At 48.0% G+C, this 17378-nt stretch overlaps 1 long non-coding RNA gene across 2 annotated transcripts; it reads left to right on the top strand.

The window, feature by feature from the left end:
• Window positions 1-2641: 2641 nt before the first annotated feature.
• LOC118774061 lies at window positions 2642-17315 on the top strand. Of its 2 annotated transcripts, none has more exons than XR_005004802.1 (3): window positions 2642-3065; window positions 14738-14857; window positions 17215-17315. It is a non-coding gene; the product is annotated as an uncharacterized LOC118774061 (long non-coding RNA). The 2 variants fall into 2 exon arrangements; XR_005004803.1 differs by lacking the exon at window positions 2642-3065 and adding an exon at window positions 13204-13375.
• Window positions 17316-17378: the final 63 nt, after the last annotated feature.

Genomic DNA, 17378 nt, shown 5'->3' with positions numbered 1-17378 from the left:
ATAGTGACACTACCACTAGGGGGCATCATTGTCAAAGCTATCGGCCTTACACTGCACTTACAGGCACCACAGAGAGGGATGTAGTAAAACACATGGATCTGTGCAGTAACAGACTGCACTGCTGCTGTATCACAGATCTCCATGATGTTCTGAGAAAACATGCATTTGGTTTGACTGTTTCTCAGCACAGAGTTTAATGTTTGGCATGCTGGCATGGAGGGTAAAGCTATCACCAAACAGTGCCAGTGTCTGGGTCTGAGAGAAATGTGTTTACATGAGCTAATGTGACTAATGTGTGTGTGTGTGAGAGAGAGAGAGGGAGAGTGTGTGTGTATGTGTGTGTGTGTATGTGTGTGTGCGTGTGTGTGTCTGTGTGTGTGTGTGTGTGTGTGAATGTATGTCTATGTGTGTGTGCCACTCTAGGTAAACATAACCCTTTAAAACATTTTAATAAATTAACTGGGTATAAAACACTGTTTCTGAGGATATCTAACCATTGATCTCATCTCTGTATTTTCAGTGTACACAGGACATCACTGCTGTTCCAAGCACCCTCTACCCCTCCAAAACACACACACACACATGCATGCATGCACGCAGGCACACACACACACACACACATATACACACACTCACCCACACTGTCTTACACGCACACGCGCACCCACACATACACACACACGCACACACATACACTCACTCTCTCTCTCACTCACACACACTCACTCTCTCTCTCTCTTTCACACACACACATACACACACACTCAGTCTCTTTCTCTCACACACACACACCCCTGCAATGAAAGTGCTGGCTCAGCGCATTAGAGGAACAGGAAGTGGAAGCAGTGAGCCCACCAATCGCCCATCAGCTCTGCTGCATTCCACTCCATGGCTCCTTACACTGATCTGAGATCAGCTGCTGCTCCCTTTGACAGATCTGAGCTATGCTGAGGGGTGAGGACGGACAGACAGCAGTGTCTGGAGCAACACAGACAAGAGAGAGAGGGAGTGAGTGAGGGAGTGAGTGAGTGAGGGAGTGAGTGAGTGAATGAGTGAGGGAGTGAGTGAGTGAGTGAGGGAGTGAGTGAGTGAGTGAGTGAGTGAGTGAGGGAGTGAGTGAGTGAATGAGTGAGGGAGTGAGTGAGTGAGTGAGTGAGGGAGTGAGTGAGTGAGTGAGTGAGTGAGAGAGTGAGTGAGTGAGTGAGGGAGTGAGAGAGTGAGTGAGAGATTGAGTGAGTGAGGGAGTGAGTGAGTGAGTGAGTGAGTGAGTGAGTGAGTGAGAGAGAGAGTGAGTGAGTGAGTGAGGGAGTGAGTGAGTGAGTGAGTGAGTGAGAGATTGAGTGAGTGAGTGAGTGAGAGATTGAGTGAGTGAGTGAGTGAGAGAGTGAGAGAGATCATTGTAAAGAGCAGACTCAAGAAAACCTGGCAACCCAGGGAAGACACACTCTGTGATCACTGCAATACATAAAGAGGCTGAGACCTGCTTCCTTATAAAATGCAATAAACCTTCCCAAGCGAGGCAGATATTTATTATAAATATCACAGCTATCCTCCCCAGATTCATAAAGCTGCCTGACTGAGAGGAAATGTCAGCAGTGCTGGGAGAGGAAATACACTGCTGACAGCAGCTCAGAATGGGGCCACACACCACAGCCTGAGACACAGAGAGTGCCCTGTACCGCAGCAATATTGACTTTTTGAATATATTAATAATAATTGATATAAAGTATTCTTATAATCCATCTATTACTTACTGTACATTACTTAATTTATTTACCTTACTTCAGTTTAACTGGTATGTACATATGTTCTCTTTAACTCTATACTGAGTGTAGTGAGTGAGAGTGAGTGAGTGAGTGAGTGAGTGAGTGAGGGGACACAGTGAAAGAGTGAGTGAGAGAATGAGTGAGTGAGTGAGTGAGTGAGTGATTGAGTGAGTGTTTATTAAATTTAATCTGTGAATGTTGCTCTGTCTTTGTTACTGTATTGACCCAACACAAAACTAATCGTCATGTAAATGGACACAAAAGGAATTGTATCTTGAGAGAGAAAGAGAAGACAGAAAATGAGTGAGTGAGTGAGTGAGTGAGTGAGTGAGTGCGGAGACACTCCCCAAACTGCGCCCTCTCCCCTCTCCCCGTCACCAGAGGCCCCCTCAGCGGTACCTGCGGCCCCAGCAGGGAGGGCGAGTTTCCGTTGCACAAGTCTTTCATTATTTTACTGTTCCCAGTGGTTGTTAGTGGTTTATTTTCCAGCAGTTCCTTGCCTGTCGCGTGAACGTTTCCTAGTTTTACACATATTGATATTCCCACAGTATGAAGGTATTTGCGTGGATGAATGTGCCGGTCGTGCGGAAAGAATTCCCCAGCCTCGCTTCTTTGTAAAACGGCTACGTTGACCAGCCTTTTAACAGAACCGCGCGTTTCTGCTGGACTGAAGCTTCTTTGGCCTCATTGTAGCTAATCTTTCTAATCCCACCTTTCACAATCTCTCTTCCTGTTAGCCGATTCATACAGTTTTCATTGTTAACAATACAAAAACAACTTTAACTTTGTTTTGTAAACTGATGTTCAAGTTAGTAATTTGCCAGCGACCCAATAAACTACAGTGCTTGCTATTTGTGTTTCTTCGTTGTCCCCGTCTATCTCAGGTTAAAATTCCTCGACATTGCAATGGTTGAAGACCTATATATGCAGTTTTCTACATCATTCAAACATTTTTTTTAAATAAACCATAACACACAGCAGGATTATTCAACAACGAGACCGTTTACGCCCCTTATGGTCACCTTTCGGGCGAAGGGTCTCTGTTCAATTACATATTTCAGGCGATAAAACACTGAAATCCACGATCTTCGCTTTCCAAAATTCTGGGGCAGATTTGTGTGAGTTACTTCTCTCCGAAACTGCGGCGATGGGGAGTCAGGGCTGTCCGGCGTGCGGAGCTGGCGGCGGGGATGCGCGCACACGTGGGCTGTCGCATGCAGCGCAATGGAAACAGCGGCGCAGCAGCAGCGTTCCGGCGCACGGAGGTCCACTTTAACGGAGCCGCTCCCGAGGCACAAAGTAAGGTCTTTAAGTTTTTCTCATTTCATAAATTACCTCCACATGGTGTAGTGAACAAGCCTGTCTTATGCATGTGCTTACAAACTTTTCCGCATTCACCCATTCTTCAGAGAAATGTTCGACCAATTTACATCTCGGTGCTGAAGCTACGGGTACATTGTGTCTCATGCTGACTTTGGAACGTGTCTGTTGCCACCGAGTTCGTTTTAGCGAGTTATGAACATGGCAGCTTGTCATGGTATGGCCTCGATCATTAAATCTGCGATCTTCCGTTGCAATTCCTTTTTATGTACTTTGACTTAGTGAAAGAGTGTTCTTTTGATAACGCTCACAAGCAGCAAAAAACTTCCTTTTTAGCGCCATACTTGCGAATTCTACGGTCCTAAATTTGTATGTACACTGCATGCGAAGGGGTACCAACTCCAGTGTTACCGTCTTTTACTGCATGCACCGGGAACGTAACTTCGTGAAAAGTACAAAAACAGTAAAGGACATCCCTCCTTACGGTATCCCATGGTGATGATGAAAGTTTTTTTTGCATTTCAGTGAAAAACAAACCTCATATGGTGGCAGTGAGAGATACAGCAGAATGACATGTATACCGGGAGTGATAAACAAGCACCCGACTTCAGAAATGTTTTTTATATTTTTGATATGTGTACACTTTCAAGTGTCGTGGCAATCTGACAGACTTACTGACGAGGCTGCTGAAAATACAGGGTACATTTTAGAGAGGACAGGCAGCTTTGGAGAGCAGAGTTTCGGTGGAGTGTATGTTCAGTGCTTATTTCAAACACGTATAATTGATACGTGTATATGAACAATGTGTGATTAGTGTGCAGAAAGACCGTGTGTTTCGTGTTTAGCAGCAGCGTGTCTGTTCAGCGTTCAGCTGAAGTGTGCATGTTCAGCGTTCAGGTGTGTTCAGATGGATTGTGTGTGTACAGTCTCATGACCATTGTTTACCATGTCTCCACTCCCAGTGGAAAAGAAACAGCTCTCAGTCCCTAGGATTGTTTCAGTTACTGTGCCTGTCTGTGGTCTGTGCTGGGGCTGAAGTGAGATGAATGGAATGATCTCTTTCTGTGGGCAGCAGTGTAGCATAGGTTGCTGGTTCAGTTCCCTGCTGGGACACTGCTGTACTTATCCTACAATTGCTCCACTCCCAGCAACAACAGAGAGTATCACCACCCCTGTCCATAAGTGCGTAAATTAAAAACGGACATGAAGACAGAGGTTCTAGATGCTTGTGTCAGGAGAATCTCTTTGCTGTGGTGGCCTGCTGTCTTCTGTAGCTCTCGGTCTCAGTGGCTGAACGCCAGGAAGACCGCTAGTGGAAAGTGGAATGTAGAATCATGGAAGTGATTTAAATCCAGGCTGGGTGGAGGAAGGGTGACCTTTGAAAGGACTCCGAAGTTCTGTCTGACAGTCTTGTGTTCCATGAAGCAGCAGTCCCTGCTCCTCTGGAGCCCCTTGGCTTGTAGGTCCCCATAATGTGGGGAGGTGAGAGGGCTTTGAGCAGAGGATGTGGACAGGGTTCAGGGCTGGTGTCCCTGGAGGTTGTATCTCTTACTTTGGAGTCCTGATACATCTGGTCCAGGATCTACTGGTCCAAGAGCTTTAACGGCTTCATGTTAGATGTGACTCCATCCTGGTTTGCGGTCTAAATTCAGGTCCGCTGGAATCTGAACTGAAACTATTTTAGAAAATATCTCAGAACAATAGAGCACAAAACAGAAGGTTGAGAAACACCACTATCACGGTTTCTTTAGTAACCTCAGTGATAAGTGAGAGGCCAGAGGCTCTATGTGGCCTGTGGTGGGGGTGTGTGGGGGGCTGGTGGAAGTTAATGAAGATTAGTTAATCATTAATCGCTCTGTGTGGCTACAGCCTGGCACCCTTTTCAGCAGAAAATGTTTCCTCCTCTCAGGGTCCACACTGCGCTCATTGGCTGTTCCTTTTGTGATTGTTGACATTGCTCATTCTTGCCTTCTTAAGGCGAATTGCGAAGCTCAGGTTTAATGCCATGTCCAGCTGAGACCTGTGCTGAGGAGAACACCGGTTTCCCAGGACTCAAACCTGAAACCAGCTGGTTAAAAGCCTAAGGTCTGTAATCACTGCTGTGCATTGATTCAGTCTCTGTGGTAGTGCAGCTCTGCCCAGGTGTGGCCCTTAAGGTCAAACGGAAAGCGCAGATGAAGACTGGAGGTTACAGGAGGGAGATGAAGAGGAAACTCTAGCCGAACGCTTCCCAGGCGAGACCAGGTGAGGCCAGGTGAGACCAGGTGAGGCCAGGTGAGGCCAGATGAAGCCAGGTGAGGCCAGATGAAGCCAGGTGAGACCAGGTGAGGCCAGGTGAGACCAGGTGAGGCTAGGTGAGGCCAGGTGAGGCCAGGTGGGGCCAGATGAGGCTAGGTGAGGCCAGGTGAGGCCAGGTGAGGCCAGGTGAGGCCAGGTGAGACCAGGTGAGGCCAGGTGAGACCAGATGAAGCCAGGTGAGACCAGGTGAGACCAGGTGAGGCCAGGTGAGACCAGGTGAGGCTAGGTGAGGCCAGGTGAGGCCAGGTGAGACCAGGTGAGGCCAGGTGAACTTCTGTTTGCACAGCCCTGTGTTTTTCCATCCTCCAGCTACATTTTTGACTTTTAAGGTCTTTACACAGCGCGATTTGTGGTTACGTTTTTTTGCACTTTCGCATCGTTTTTTCGCATCGCCCCGTGTATGTGTAAAGACCTTTACTGTTTACCCCCACAGTGTAAACCAGGCCAGAGGAACAGCAGAACGGAGCTGAAAGCTCTGAACAGGAGGGGATTGTGGTCAGTTTCTGCTGTGCTCCTCTCAGACAGTTTTACGCTGGAAAAACAGAGGGGGGATGATGTCACACGTGGGGGCGGAGCCAGCTCACCTCTTTATTGTATGTGCTGGGATCAGTCTCTGTGTTATGCATCAGAAAGGGGGAAATAGAGCAGCATTAAAACCAGATGTCTGTGGTGCAGAATCAAGCATAGTACACAGTTTTTGTCACCAAAAATATGCATTTTAAGTTTTTCATCAGTCAAAATATTGAGTGTGTCAATAGCCCAGTGTTTTTTTCTGACCTTAAAATGTTGGGAGGAAGTTCATTGTCTCATAACATGGACTAAGAAAGCAAACCCAGCACAGCCCCACCAATACCACCTCTCCTACAGTCCATCCATCGGTTAAGAAACTAACCTTGAAACCGGAAGGTTACAGGTTCAATTCCCAGGTGTGCTGTTGTACCTGCAGGCAGTGTCAAAGAGACAGGCTGGGAGCTGTGTGAATGGGAGACGGAGCTGAGGGAATTGGCTTTAATAATAAAAACTGAAAAAGAGTGTTTTAATCTGCCTCTCTAAGCCTCTGGCATGCCTTGCGCTTTTCTGTGTGCCCACACTCAACGGTCAAGTGTCTCCCTCCTATTTTGATAACCAGGTCAGAGTTTTTCTGCTGACCAAAAGCGTTTTGCCATTTTTGGATCATGATCTTATTGAGTAGTAGTCAAGAGTCAAAAAGACCAGGCCACCTGAGTGTAGCCCTGTAGAGACCTGTGGGGCGTTGAAGTGAGTGAATGACAGAGAAAGCCTAGCAGAGACAGCTCTGAAGCCGGCGTTGTTGCAGATCTCCTTCTACACGCCTGGTTCCACTGCTGGAGCTGGTGTTATCCTGCCATGTTCTGACTCAGTTACTGAGACATGAGACATGTTGCCAAATACATTTTTCATAAAGTGTTCTGTATTTAACATGCAAAGAGGCTTGTACGGATTTGAAATACATTATTAGTATGTATGCTGCACCCAGGATCAGTATTTTGCAGGCCTTTGTGGTGTGAGACTTACTTCTAGATCCATCCAAGACAAAGTTAATGACTAACCAAGCAGAGTTTTTCAGAGGCCCGCACTGTGCCCGAGAGGAAGTTCTCACACAGTTATTCTTTATCGCGTTCTTATTTAGCTCTTTTGTTGAGCCGAGGTGCAGAGCAGCTTACTCAGCTGTTTAACACATTCCTGCCCATCGGCCAACCAAGGGCTGCAGCCTCACCGCACGCCCCAGTACCCAAACCACCACCCCATTCCACACCGGGGCCTTCCTGGCCAGGCCTGTAAGATGTACAAAGTCATGCCATGGTGTGTTAAGGTGTCATATTAGGATGGAGTGTTGCACTGGAGTGGTATGGTATAATGTTAGATATTATTGTTAAGGTGTAGTGGTATAGTGTAATGATAAATAGTATTATTCATGTATAGTGTTAATGTGTAGTGTTAAACAGCATTGTTAAGGTGTAGTGATAATGTGTAGTGTTAAACAGCAGTGTTAATGTGTAGTGTTAAACAGCATTGTTAAGGTGTAGTATTAATGTGTAGTGTTAAACAGCAGTGTTAATGTGTAGTGTTGAACAGCATTGTTAAGTTGTAGTGTTAATATGTAGTGTTAAACAGCAGTGTTAATGTGCAGTATTAAACAGCAGTGTTAATGTGCAGTGTTAAACAGCAGTGTTAATGTGTAGTATTAAACAGCTGTGTTAATGTGTAGTGTTGAACAGCATTGTTAAGTTGTAGTGTTAATGTGTAGTGTTAAACAGCAGTGTTAATGTGCAGTATTAAACAGCAGTGTTAATGTGCAGTGTTAAACAGCAGTGTTAATGTGTAGTATTAAACAGCAGTGTTAATGTGTAGTGTTAAACAGCAGTGTTAATGTGCAGTGTTAAACAGCAGTGTTAATGTGTAGTGTTGAACAGCATTGTTAAGGTGTAGTGTTAATGTGCATTGTTAAACAGCAGTGTTAATTTGTAGTGTTAAACAGCAGTGTTAATATGCAGTGTTAAACAGCAGTGTTAATGTGCAGTATTAAACAGCAGTGTTAATGTGCAGTGTTAAACAGCAGTGTTAATGTGTAGTATTAAACAGCAGTGTTAATGTGTAGTGTTAAACAGCAGTGTTAATGTGCAGTGTTAAACAGCAGTGTTAATGTGTAGTGTTGAACAGCATTGTTAAGTTGTAGTGTTAATGTGCAGTGTTAAACAGCAGTGTTAATGTGCATTGTTAAACAGCAGTGTTAATGTGCATTGTTAAACAGCAGTGTTAATGTGTAGTGTTAAACAGCAGTGTTAATGTGTAGTGTTAAACAGCAGTGTTAAACAGCAGTGTTAATGTGTAGTGTTAAACAGCAGTGTTAATGTGTAGTGTTAAACAGCAGTGTTAATGTGTTCCCTGTGCTCTCTGCTCTGGGTTGTGCAGTGCAGTCAGCTCACAGGGCAGTGACAGCCTCGTGGTCAGGGTGAGTAATCCGGGCTGTAATGGCTGTCACCCGGCCACGGTGGCAGGGCCACGCCCTGGAGCCACACCCGCTCAGAGTGACCTCATACTCCCGGGCATGCAGGGTGTGTGCAGCGCTGGCAGTCTGGTGCGTTTCCACGGCGATGTGCGTGTCTGCTGCAGAGACGCTGGGAAGGAGCTTCAGTACAGATCTGAATGTGATTGGACACGGCCTGGAACACAGGAGTATTAGCTTGAGTACAGAACTGAATGTGATTGGATACGGCCTGGAACACTGGCGTATTAGCTTGAGTACAGATCTGAATGTGATTGGATACAGCCTGGAACACTGGCGTATTGGCTTGAGTACAGAACTGAATGTGATTGGATACAGCCTGGAACACTGGCGTATTAGCTTGAGTACAGATCTGAATGTGATTGGATACGGCCTGGAACACTGGCATATTGGCTTGAGTACAGAACTGAATGTGATTGGGTGTGGTCTGGGTAAGGCCATGTGCTTCAGTGCCTGGGCCCTGGGCCGTGATCTGACACTGTAAATGCCTCTAAACTGCCCACATGCGGCCGCTTGTTTCGCAAACTGCCAGATGCCCTGTTCAGTGCTGTGTTGTCATAGCAGCGTGTTTATGAGTATTTGTTCATGCAATATTTATTCTGCATGAGTGTTAAAATATCGGATATCAGGGGAATCAGCCCTCCGGTGGCTTGTGTGAGAGGATTTTATCTTAGTACAGAAATGCTGTTCACACAGGGGAAAATCCTGTAGGAGGATCTCAGTGGAAGACGTAAGCAGCAGTGTAAATATACACTGTCACAGCTGCTGCCCTCCCCTCCTGTCTGAGGTCACAGGGAGGTGCTCAGTGCCACAGAGCCCACAAGGAGGTGCTCAGTGCCACAGAGCCCACAGGCTGGAGCTCAGTGCCACAGAGCCCACAGGCGGAAGCTCAGTGCCACAGAGCCCACAAGGAGGTGCTCAGTGCCACAGAGCCCACAGGCTGGAGCTCAGTGCCACAGAGCCCACAAGGAGGTGCTCAGTGCCACAGAGCCCACAGGCTGGAGCTCAGTGCCACAGAGCCCACAGGCAGAAGCTCAGTGCCACAGAGCCCACAAGGAGGTGCTCAGTGCCACAGAGCCCACAGGCTGGAGCTCAGTGCCACAGAGCCCACAGGCAGAAGCTCAGTGCCACAGAGCCCACAAGGAGGTGCTCAGTGCCACAGAGCCCACAAGGAGGTGCTCAGTGCCACAGAGCTCACAGGCAGAAGCTCAGTGCCACAGAGCCCACAAGGAGGTGCTCAGTGCCACAGAGCCCACAGGCTGGAGCTCAGTGCCACAGAGCCCACAGGCTGGAGCTCAGTGCCAGGAGGCCAGAATAAGCTGTGACTGTTTAAAGACTGCATGCTCTCCTGCCACACATGTGACCGTCAGACACGCAGACAGCTGTGCTGGTGCTGCATGAGGCCCTAACGCCCCCAAAAATGAGCCCCTGACACCCGAGACGCTCTCAGTGTGGCGTTAAGAGCACCTCCCTTCAGTCTCCACACGCTGACGGATCCATGCGGGGTCGGGCCCGAGGCAGAGCTTCATAGGTTAAACCACTGGCGGAGAGGGCTTTGTGAGGTCATCACCGTGCACTGTGTTGTCCTGGGGGGCGTTGGTCAGGTGACTCCCTGCACGCGGAGCCTGTGACTCATTCAGCGCAGAGACGGAGGATGCCACGCCGGGCGGGACACCACGGCTCTGCTGAGGGCATTTCCTGAGCTTTGGGTTATTTGTTTTCTTTGGTTTCTAAGCTGCAGAAGCACATGATGGTGACCCTGTCTGACAGATCCTGGAATGTCTGCTTTTTCCATCCTGTGTGAGAGGAACTTCCTGGTCCCCCTGTCTGCACTGTGTGACGCTGTGCGCAACAGCGCCATGCAGTGGCGAGTTTCAGAACAGCAGCAGTGATGGAGCTAGTGATAGAAAAGTGTTGGAATTCCATGTGGCGTGTGCCATACAGCCTCTGCCAGAGAGAGGAGGGCAGGGCAACCGATTTAACGAAAGAAGAATAATGCCTCTGGATCCTACTGCTGACTGGGGGCTTTTGAGGAACCCACACACCCCAATGGGTCTGGAGCAGACCGCTGAGGAGGAGGGGGGTCAAGGACCAGAATGGAGGGGGTGGAGCATGGGTAAACTCTTTTAGCTGCAGTTCAGAAAAATAGTAATCAAACACTGTTATTCTCATGAGTGAGGCCTTCAAAGATCAGACTTCATGAACACAAACTGGGTGGAGCTGTTGAGCACTATCGATGACTTATTGGCTTGACTTGCTGAGTAATGTAGCTATGTAGGACACAGCTCTTTCTGATTGGTTCATACAAGACAGTGATTGACAGCACATGGTAGCTCCTCCCTTGGTGTGGTTTGTGACACCTCTCTCCCCCTGGGGTCCGTCTGTGGAGTTGGTGATGGCCGTGGAGTGGCAGGCTGGGTGTCAGGGTGTTTGTGTGGCCCAGCTGAGCACTGCAGAGACCAGCTGGGTCCCAGCAGCAAACCCCCCGCACCCCCGCCCCCCCCGCCCGGCATGCCAGTAAATGGCCAAATAAAAGCCCTCCAGCACTAAAGCAAACAATGGACATTCCTCGCGATCTGAACCCCCTCCTCCATCTCCATTTTCCTGTGTTCCCTTCCAGGAATAGATGTTCCTGAAGAAAACCAAAATGCCCCCCTGCCGTACCCCCAGTGGCCTGGAGGGTTTTTAAAGACAGAATTCTGCTGTTTTTGCAATGTGCAGAATCATCAAAGCAGAAACCAAGTGGCTTTGGGGTGTGTGTGTGTGTGTGTGTGTGTGAGTGAGTGTGTATGTTCATGTATGTGTTGTGTGTGGTTGTGTGTATGTATATATATATATGTGTGTGTGTCGGGGGGGCTGGGGGTGCGTGTTCAGAGGAAGAGCCTGCTGGTTTCCATTAGCTGTAGCCTTACACTGTGTCTCAGCTTCTGCATGTCAGTACAGTGTACAGACACAGTTCTCTCTCAGTTCAGCACCTCACTGGCTATCAATCTTTCACCAAATGCATCATGAAACAATGAAATAATCACATGTAACAGTGAAACCAGTCCTTAGCAATTATCATTTACATTTATTCATTTGGCAGACGCTTTTATCCAAAGCGACTTACATAGGTTACAGTTCTTTACAATGTTATCCATTTATACAGCTGGATATTTACTGAGGTGATTGTGGGTTAAGTACCTTGCCCAAGGGTACAGCAGCAGTGTCCCAGCGGGGATCGAACCGGCACCCTTTCGGTTACAAGTCCTGCTCCTTAACCACTATGGTGCACTGCCACCTACATTATCACTGAGAGTGACACACTTAAATCATACTAAAGTGAGCTTAGGGTTTGACAGTGTTCTGTAAAGTCAACATTAGCTTAATAAGATTACATTGTTTTAGTATCAGCAATGTGACAAGGTCATTGTATTTAAGAGGACACCTGACACAGGTGTGATGCTGAGAGGCTGAGATGAAGGAAAAGGGGTCAGGGTCTGGAAACTGAAACCAGGTTGTAGCTTCTAATCCCAGGAAGCACACGCCTGCTGTCTCACTCCCCCCGTTGACTACAGCTGGTTTTTCGTTAAAGCGAGTTGCAATGGCCCCTAAATATGAAAAGTGTATCTGCAGTGGCATTATCCGAAAGCGAGGTCTCCAGAGGAAGATCAGACGCCTCTGAGCGTGTGTCTGGAGAACACTGCCGCATTCTTCAGCACAAACACCAGTACGAGCCCACGGCCACAAATAGGCCATTGTGTAATGGCCTTCCTGCCGGGCCACGCAAACGGCCCCAGCTGGCTGCTCTGATTGGCTGGAATGCAGCAGAGTGTCACACACTCAGGAAGCCTGTGTCCAAATGAGCTGGATTACATGTGTGACAAGAAGGTGAATATGGATGCATAAATACATGTAGGCCTATGTGTGTGGGGGCCTTAACAGTGAGTATTTACCCCTGAGAAACAGCCACCCCCATCTCAGCCGGTTTTCTGTCCCACTCTGCACCCCCCACTGTTAAACACCCATGCCAGCAATGCCTCTCTGACTCCAGAATCAGGAATCGGAGGAAGAAGCCAAACTGAGAATGAAGGATCTGCCGACCCAGCAGAGAGGGTTGCGGGATTTGACTTCTCATCACAGTGTCAGTTTGGACGGAGGAAGCGCCTTGTTCTTCAGAAACACCAGACTGTGTTTGCATCCTGACTGATCTGAGGACAGTTATGATGTCAGTGAACCTCCAGTAGCTGGAGGATTGACCTCCTGAGCCGTTTCTTCCCAGCCTCCCACTCCTGTCCCTCTCTCCTCGTCCACCTTCTCCACCTCCAGCTCCCCATTTTCTGCTCTCACTGCCGTATCTAATGTCCCCAAACCCGTCTGGAAAGTGGCCTGCTTTTAGTGAGACATGCTTTGCAGAACACCTGAAAGTGTGGCAGTGCTGGTTTACATACACGACTGCTCTATCCGCGGCACTGCTGTGCTGTCAAAGTTTGTCTGACATGGACCCCACCTGAACACTCCTCCCGCCCAGATGGAGTTACATTCCAACCTGAATGCTTTTCCAAGAGGCAGGAAGCCCCCCCACCACCCCACCCCAAATTCAGACGATTCTGCAGAGTCCTAGGCACTGTGTCGGGTCCAGCTCAGTCTGGCACAGGCGCTATCTGCGCTAAACAGCTTCCTCTGTGTGTCAGCCCAGTTTCCTGCGCTGTAATACGGTCAGGATTGCGCCGGGGTGGTGGGGGGGGGGCTGTGCGGTGTCGGGGGGGGGGTAGTGGGACTGCTTCAGACAGCGCGGTGACAGAGACCTCCACATGCAGTCATTCTGCAGTCTGCTCCCTTCGTCTGGAATGTGCTGATGTCGGAGATCGCTAACGCTAACGCTACAGCCAGTGCCGGGACAGAGCGGGGCAGAGAGCCGCTGAGATTGGTGGTCATCGATCTTCGGTTCTCACGCCGGTATTTTCGGCACTCCGGTGGTGACGCGGTGAGTTGGGGGGGGGGCTGAATTCCACGGCGCGTTGGGGGGGCTGTGTGTACGTTTGACTCACTGCTCCTCAGTTATTCAGCAAAACGTAACCAGTGACCGACTGGCGGGGACACAGGAGGTCCCATTCCCGTACGGGCTGGAAGCTGAGCTCTTTCTCACACACACACACACGTGCGCTCCAAAGCCGGAAGGTTTACTCCGTGGATTAGTTGGGGTCACAGGGCTGCGGTGTACAGGGGAGATGATTGTCTGGCCGTCTTTGTGCGGACGCTTTTCCGACTCTGACTGTGTGAGGATGGTGTGTGGTCCCGCCCGGAGCTCAGCGTAGTGAGCGGTATACCCAGCACAACGAGGTGAGAGAGGCTGCTGCCTCACGCTGCCGTTTCGGGGTCTCTGCCTGGGGGACAGAGGCACCTGCTTTCACACTCTCTCTGGGACGAGGATGTTAGCAGCACATGCCTGACAGTCCTCTTTTCCATGCTTTACATAGCTTTCTCTCTCTCTGAATTTGCATCTGAGCAGAGCCTTTGCCTTGTAGCACAGGTTTGGCGGGTTAAAGCTGAAATTGTGCCTGTTGAGATGCGCTGTAGCCTTTGGCAGCATGTAAACCTGTGTTGTGATGTAGTCAGTGTCTGCGAAAATGTCTTTCAAAGCTTTTTCATTCCTTGATAGTGGAATATGTCAAGCTAATTGGATTAATCATACTAATCATTAATCATACCAGCATACTGCTGGAAGTTGTGTGGACTGGTATAATCTGCACTTACACTGCAAAGCTGGGTCCTCCTTTAAAGGCAGCAGCAGAGCTCCGTGTTGATGTTCAGTCTTTAGTTTCATGTTCAGTCTTTAGTTTTCTGACAGTATTTCAGCATTGTGGGGTGACGATTCGATCTCTCCGGCAGATGGTCATGTACAGTCATGCTTCACCCTTGGAGATGATGCAAATGAATTCAAATGATATGATAATATGAATATTATGACAATATGAGTGTATGAAAATATATTATATAAGCACTCACTGATCCAGTTAAAACTGCACTAGTGTGTTGCGTTTGCACGAAAACATGAATTTCCCTCAGCGGCTGTGTGTTGGAATCTCAGGTGAAGTGCCGTACACCTGTAGAAGGTGCTTAACGAGAAATACTTCAGGTGTTCTGGGATAAATGTGTCTGCTGAGCAAATGAAAAATGCTAACAATTCTACTGATAAATAATATTAACAATATTACTGAACAGTAATAGTAATAAATAATGATGATGACCTGTCTCCGTCAACTACATGTCTCACTCACTGATGTCAGACTCATCTCATGCACCTGTTTGGCTGACCAGTGTTCCTGCTTCCCTCCGTGTTCTGTAGGTGTAAAGTACCTGTGACTCGTTCTAACACCTGGCACCTGGCCGAGCAATACGAGCCCCTGAGCCACGCCCTTCTTGTCATGCAGCTGTGCCCCAGCCCCTTCAGCATACCTTGGGACAGGTGAGTGGCCACACCCTGATCTCCGTGCACCTGAGCTCAGAGCTTTTTTTCCACTGTACACTGCTTAGCAAGACAGAGTGTATGCACAGAGCCTGGGCAATCAATATCAGTTTGTGTTTCTCTCAAACGATCAGCATGTAGCAGCTGTTTCTCATTAAATAACTCAGAGGTGGGAAAAGCTCCTTCCGTTAGTTAGGGGTAGCCCATGCGCATTTATCTCATTTAAACAGACAGCTGTCACCAGCCGTGATGTGTAAGTCTGGCTGCACAAGGCGGACCTGATACGCAACTGGTATGGAACGCCAGGGTACAACAGCACTGCCCCACTCTGGATTTGAACTTGCAACCTTTTGGTGACTTCCTCAGTACCGCCTTGCCACACTGCTCTTCGCTGTGTAGTTTCACACACCAGAAGAGATCACAAATCACAGTCGAGAGAATGAACAACCTTTGTAAAGCTCTTCAGCGCTATTCATAATCAGAGTTACCGTTTCATGAAAAGCTTCATCCAGAAGCTTCCGTCCCCATGGTGCGTGGGAAGGCTTTGGCAGACACAGGCCAGCTCAACGGCACTGCTGCACACGGGGAATTTTCTGTCTCTGACGAGTTTCCACAGAAAAACAATCGAGAGGAAGCTGATCTCACGTCTTGTGTCAACAGTCTCCTGACAGGATACTACCGCTATTTTCAGAATGCAATTCAGACGTGTTTTTTCTAAAGATGAGCAATAGAGGGCCTGAAAAAAACATTATGGGATTAAGCAAATATTTTTGTTTCTTGAGGGGCTTCTGTGAAGTTACGGAAAACAGACCATTTTCCAGTCCACGAAACCGATAAGGTTATCGCAGTAGTCTGACATCAGGCACTGTGTGTTAGTAAAGGGGTCCAGTCATTCAGAATGAAAAGCCTGATTGTCTTTCTTCAAAGGACTGACACAGACTTCCTATAATCAGCCTCTGTTCCAAAAACAAAAAGAAACTGTTCCTGCTTTAGCAGGTCATTTCCATAGTATTCTTCACTGGCAGATGCTTGTAAGATTTTATATCTATTGACAGTTCCTGATCTGATTTCAGATGTGATTGACTAAATTCAATCAGACTAAGTGCAGATTCAATTTAACCACAATGTGCTTTGTCTTCACATCTTCATTTCTTAATGAGAAGGTCCATTGCAGTTGAATCAAATGTTACTGTTCAGTAGGTCTGTTCTGTAATGAAAACAGACTGGGATCCAAGTGCGGTCAATAATATGTTTAATCACAGAAGACGAAAACGTAGTCAGGGACGAAATGGGTCGGTCACAGGAAGCAGCAGACCAAAACCAAATCCAAAAACACAAGCAAGGTCCAAAGAACAGGTGAGGGTCAAACACGGCAGTCCAAGTACAGAGTGGCAGAGGGCCGGCTTGGCTGTGTTGCAATAAACAATACCTCACAGTGAGGCAACACAAACTGAGTCCTTATGTAGCCAGGACTTGATTGAAGAAAGAGTCACAGGTGCGCTTAATGAGTGGGTGATGTTGAGCCGGGCTGAAATGGGCGTGGCTGACCGGGAGTGGGTGTGACATGTTCTTTGGTTCCAAGCAGGCACGATACTTTTAATAAATGGTAAATGGACTGCATTTATATAGCGCTTTTCTACTCATTTGAGTACTCAAAGCACTTTACAGTTATATGCCTCACATCTACCTACCAGTGGCAGAAGCTGCTATATAGGCTTACCAACTGGCCACTGGGAGCTGTTGGGGGTTCAGTATCTTGCTCAAGGACACTTCGATACTCTGCCAGGATGAGCCAGATTCAAACCAAGGACCTTCCAATCCCCAGTCGACTGCTCTACCTCCTGAGCCACTGTCGCCCCCAATAATAATAATAATAATACAAGACTACTTTCACACTTAATACTTGCTGTTACACAACACTCAACATTATAATTCATACATTGTAATTCATCTCTGTTATCAAGGATGGTGAGCTCCTTACATAATTTATGGAGCATTGAGTTTACAATTTTATGTGTAGTGTGACACCTGTGTGATTTTAGCTTTTTTCCTTTTGTGAAATCCCACGTTAGTCTAGTGCAGCATTACTGAGTCATTTTGTGCTCACAGACCTTTCCACTCACCTGATCTCAGTTCAGTCTTTCCAGATGAAATGGCCATCTGCAGCACAGTGACCTGTGAAGCGCAGGGGTGCCACTTCATTTCACAGGCCCTCCAAAATTCCAGTGTTGATCTTAGTTAAATATTGCATGTTCTGATATCAAATGAATAAAAATGGTGAGATATAGACTGTTTGCGTGATTCTAGTGTGCAGACATACCCACCTGGCTTTGCTCTCTCCCTCTCTCTGTATACAGTGACCAGTGCATGCAGCGGAGCCAACCGTCTCAACCTCACACCACTGACCCCAGCGCAGACCGCAGCGCAGACCCCAGCGCAGACCCCAGGGCAGACCCCAGCGCAGACCCCAGCGCAGACCCCAGCACTGACCCCAGCGCAGACCCCAGCGCAGACCCCAGCG

This window comes from Megalops cyprinoides, chromosome 3, assembly GCF_013368585.1.
Source record: "Megalops cyprinoides isolate fMegCyp1 chromosome 3, fMegCyp1.pri, whole genome shotgun sequence".
Taxonomy (NCBI): domain Eukaryota; kingdom Metazoa; phylum Chordata; class Actinopteri; order Elopiformes; family Megalopidae; genus Megalops; species Megalops cyprinoides.
This window is presented reverse-complemented; position numbering and strand designations above follow the sequence as displayed.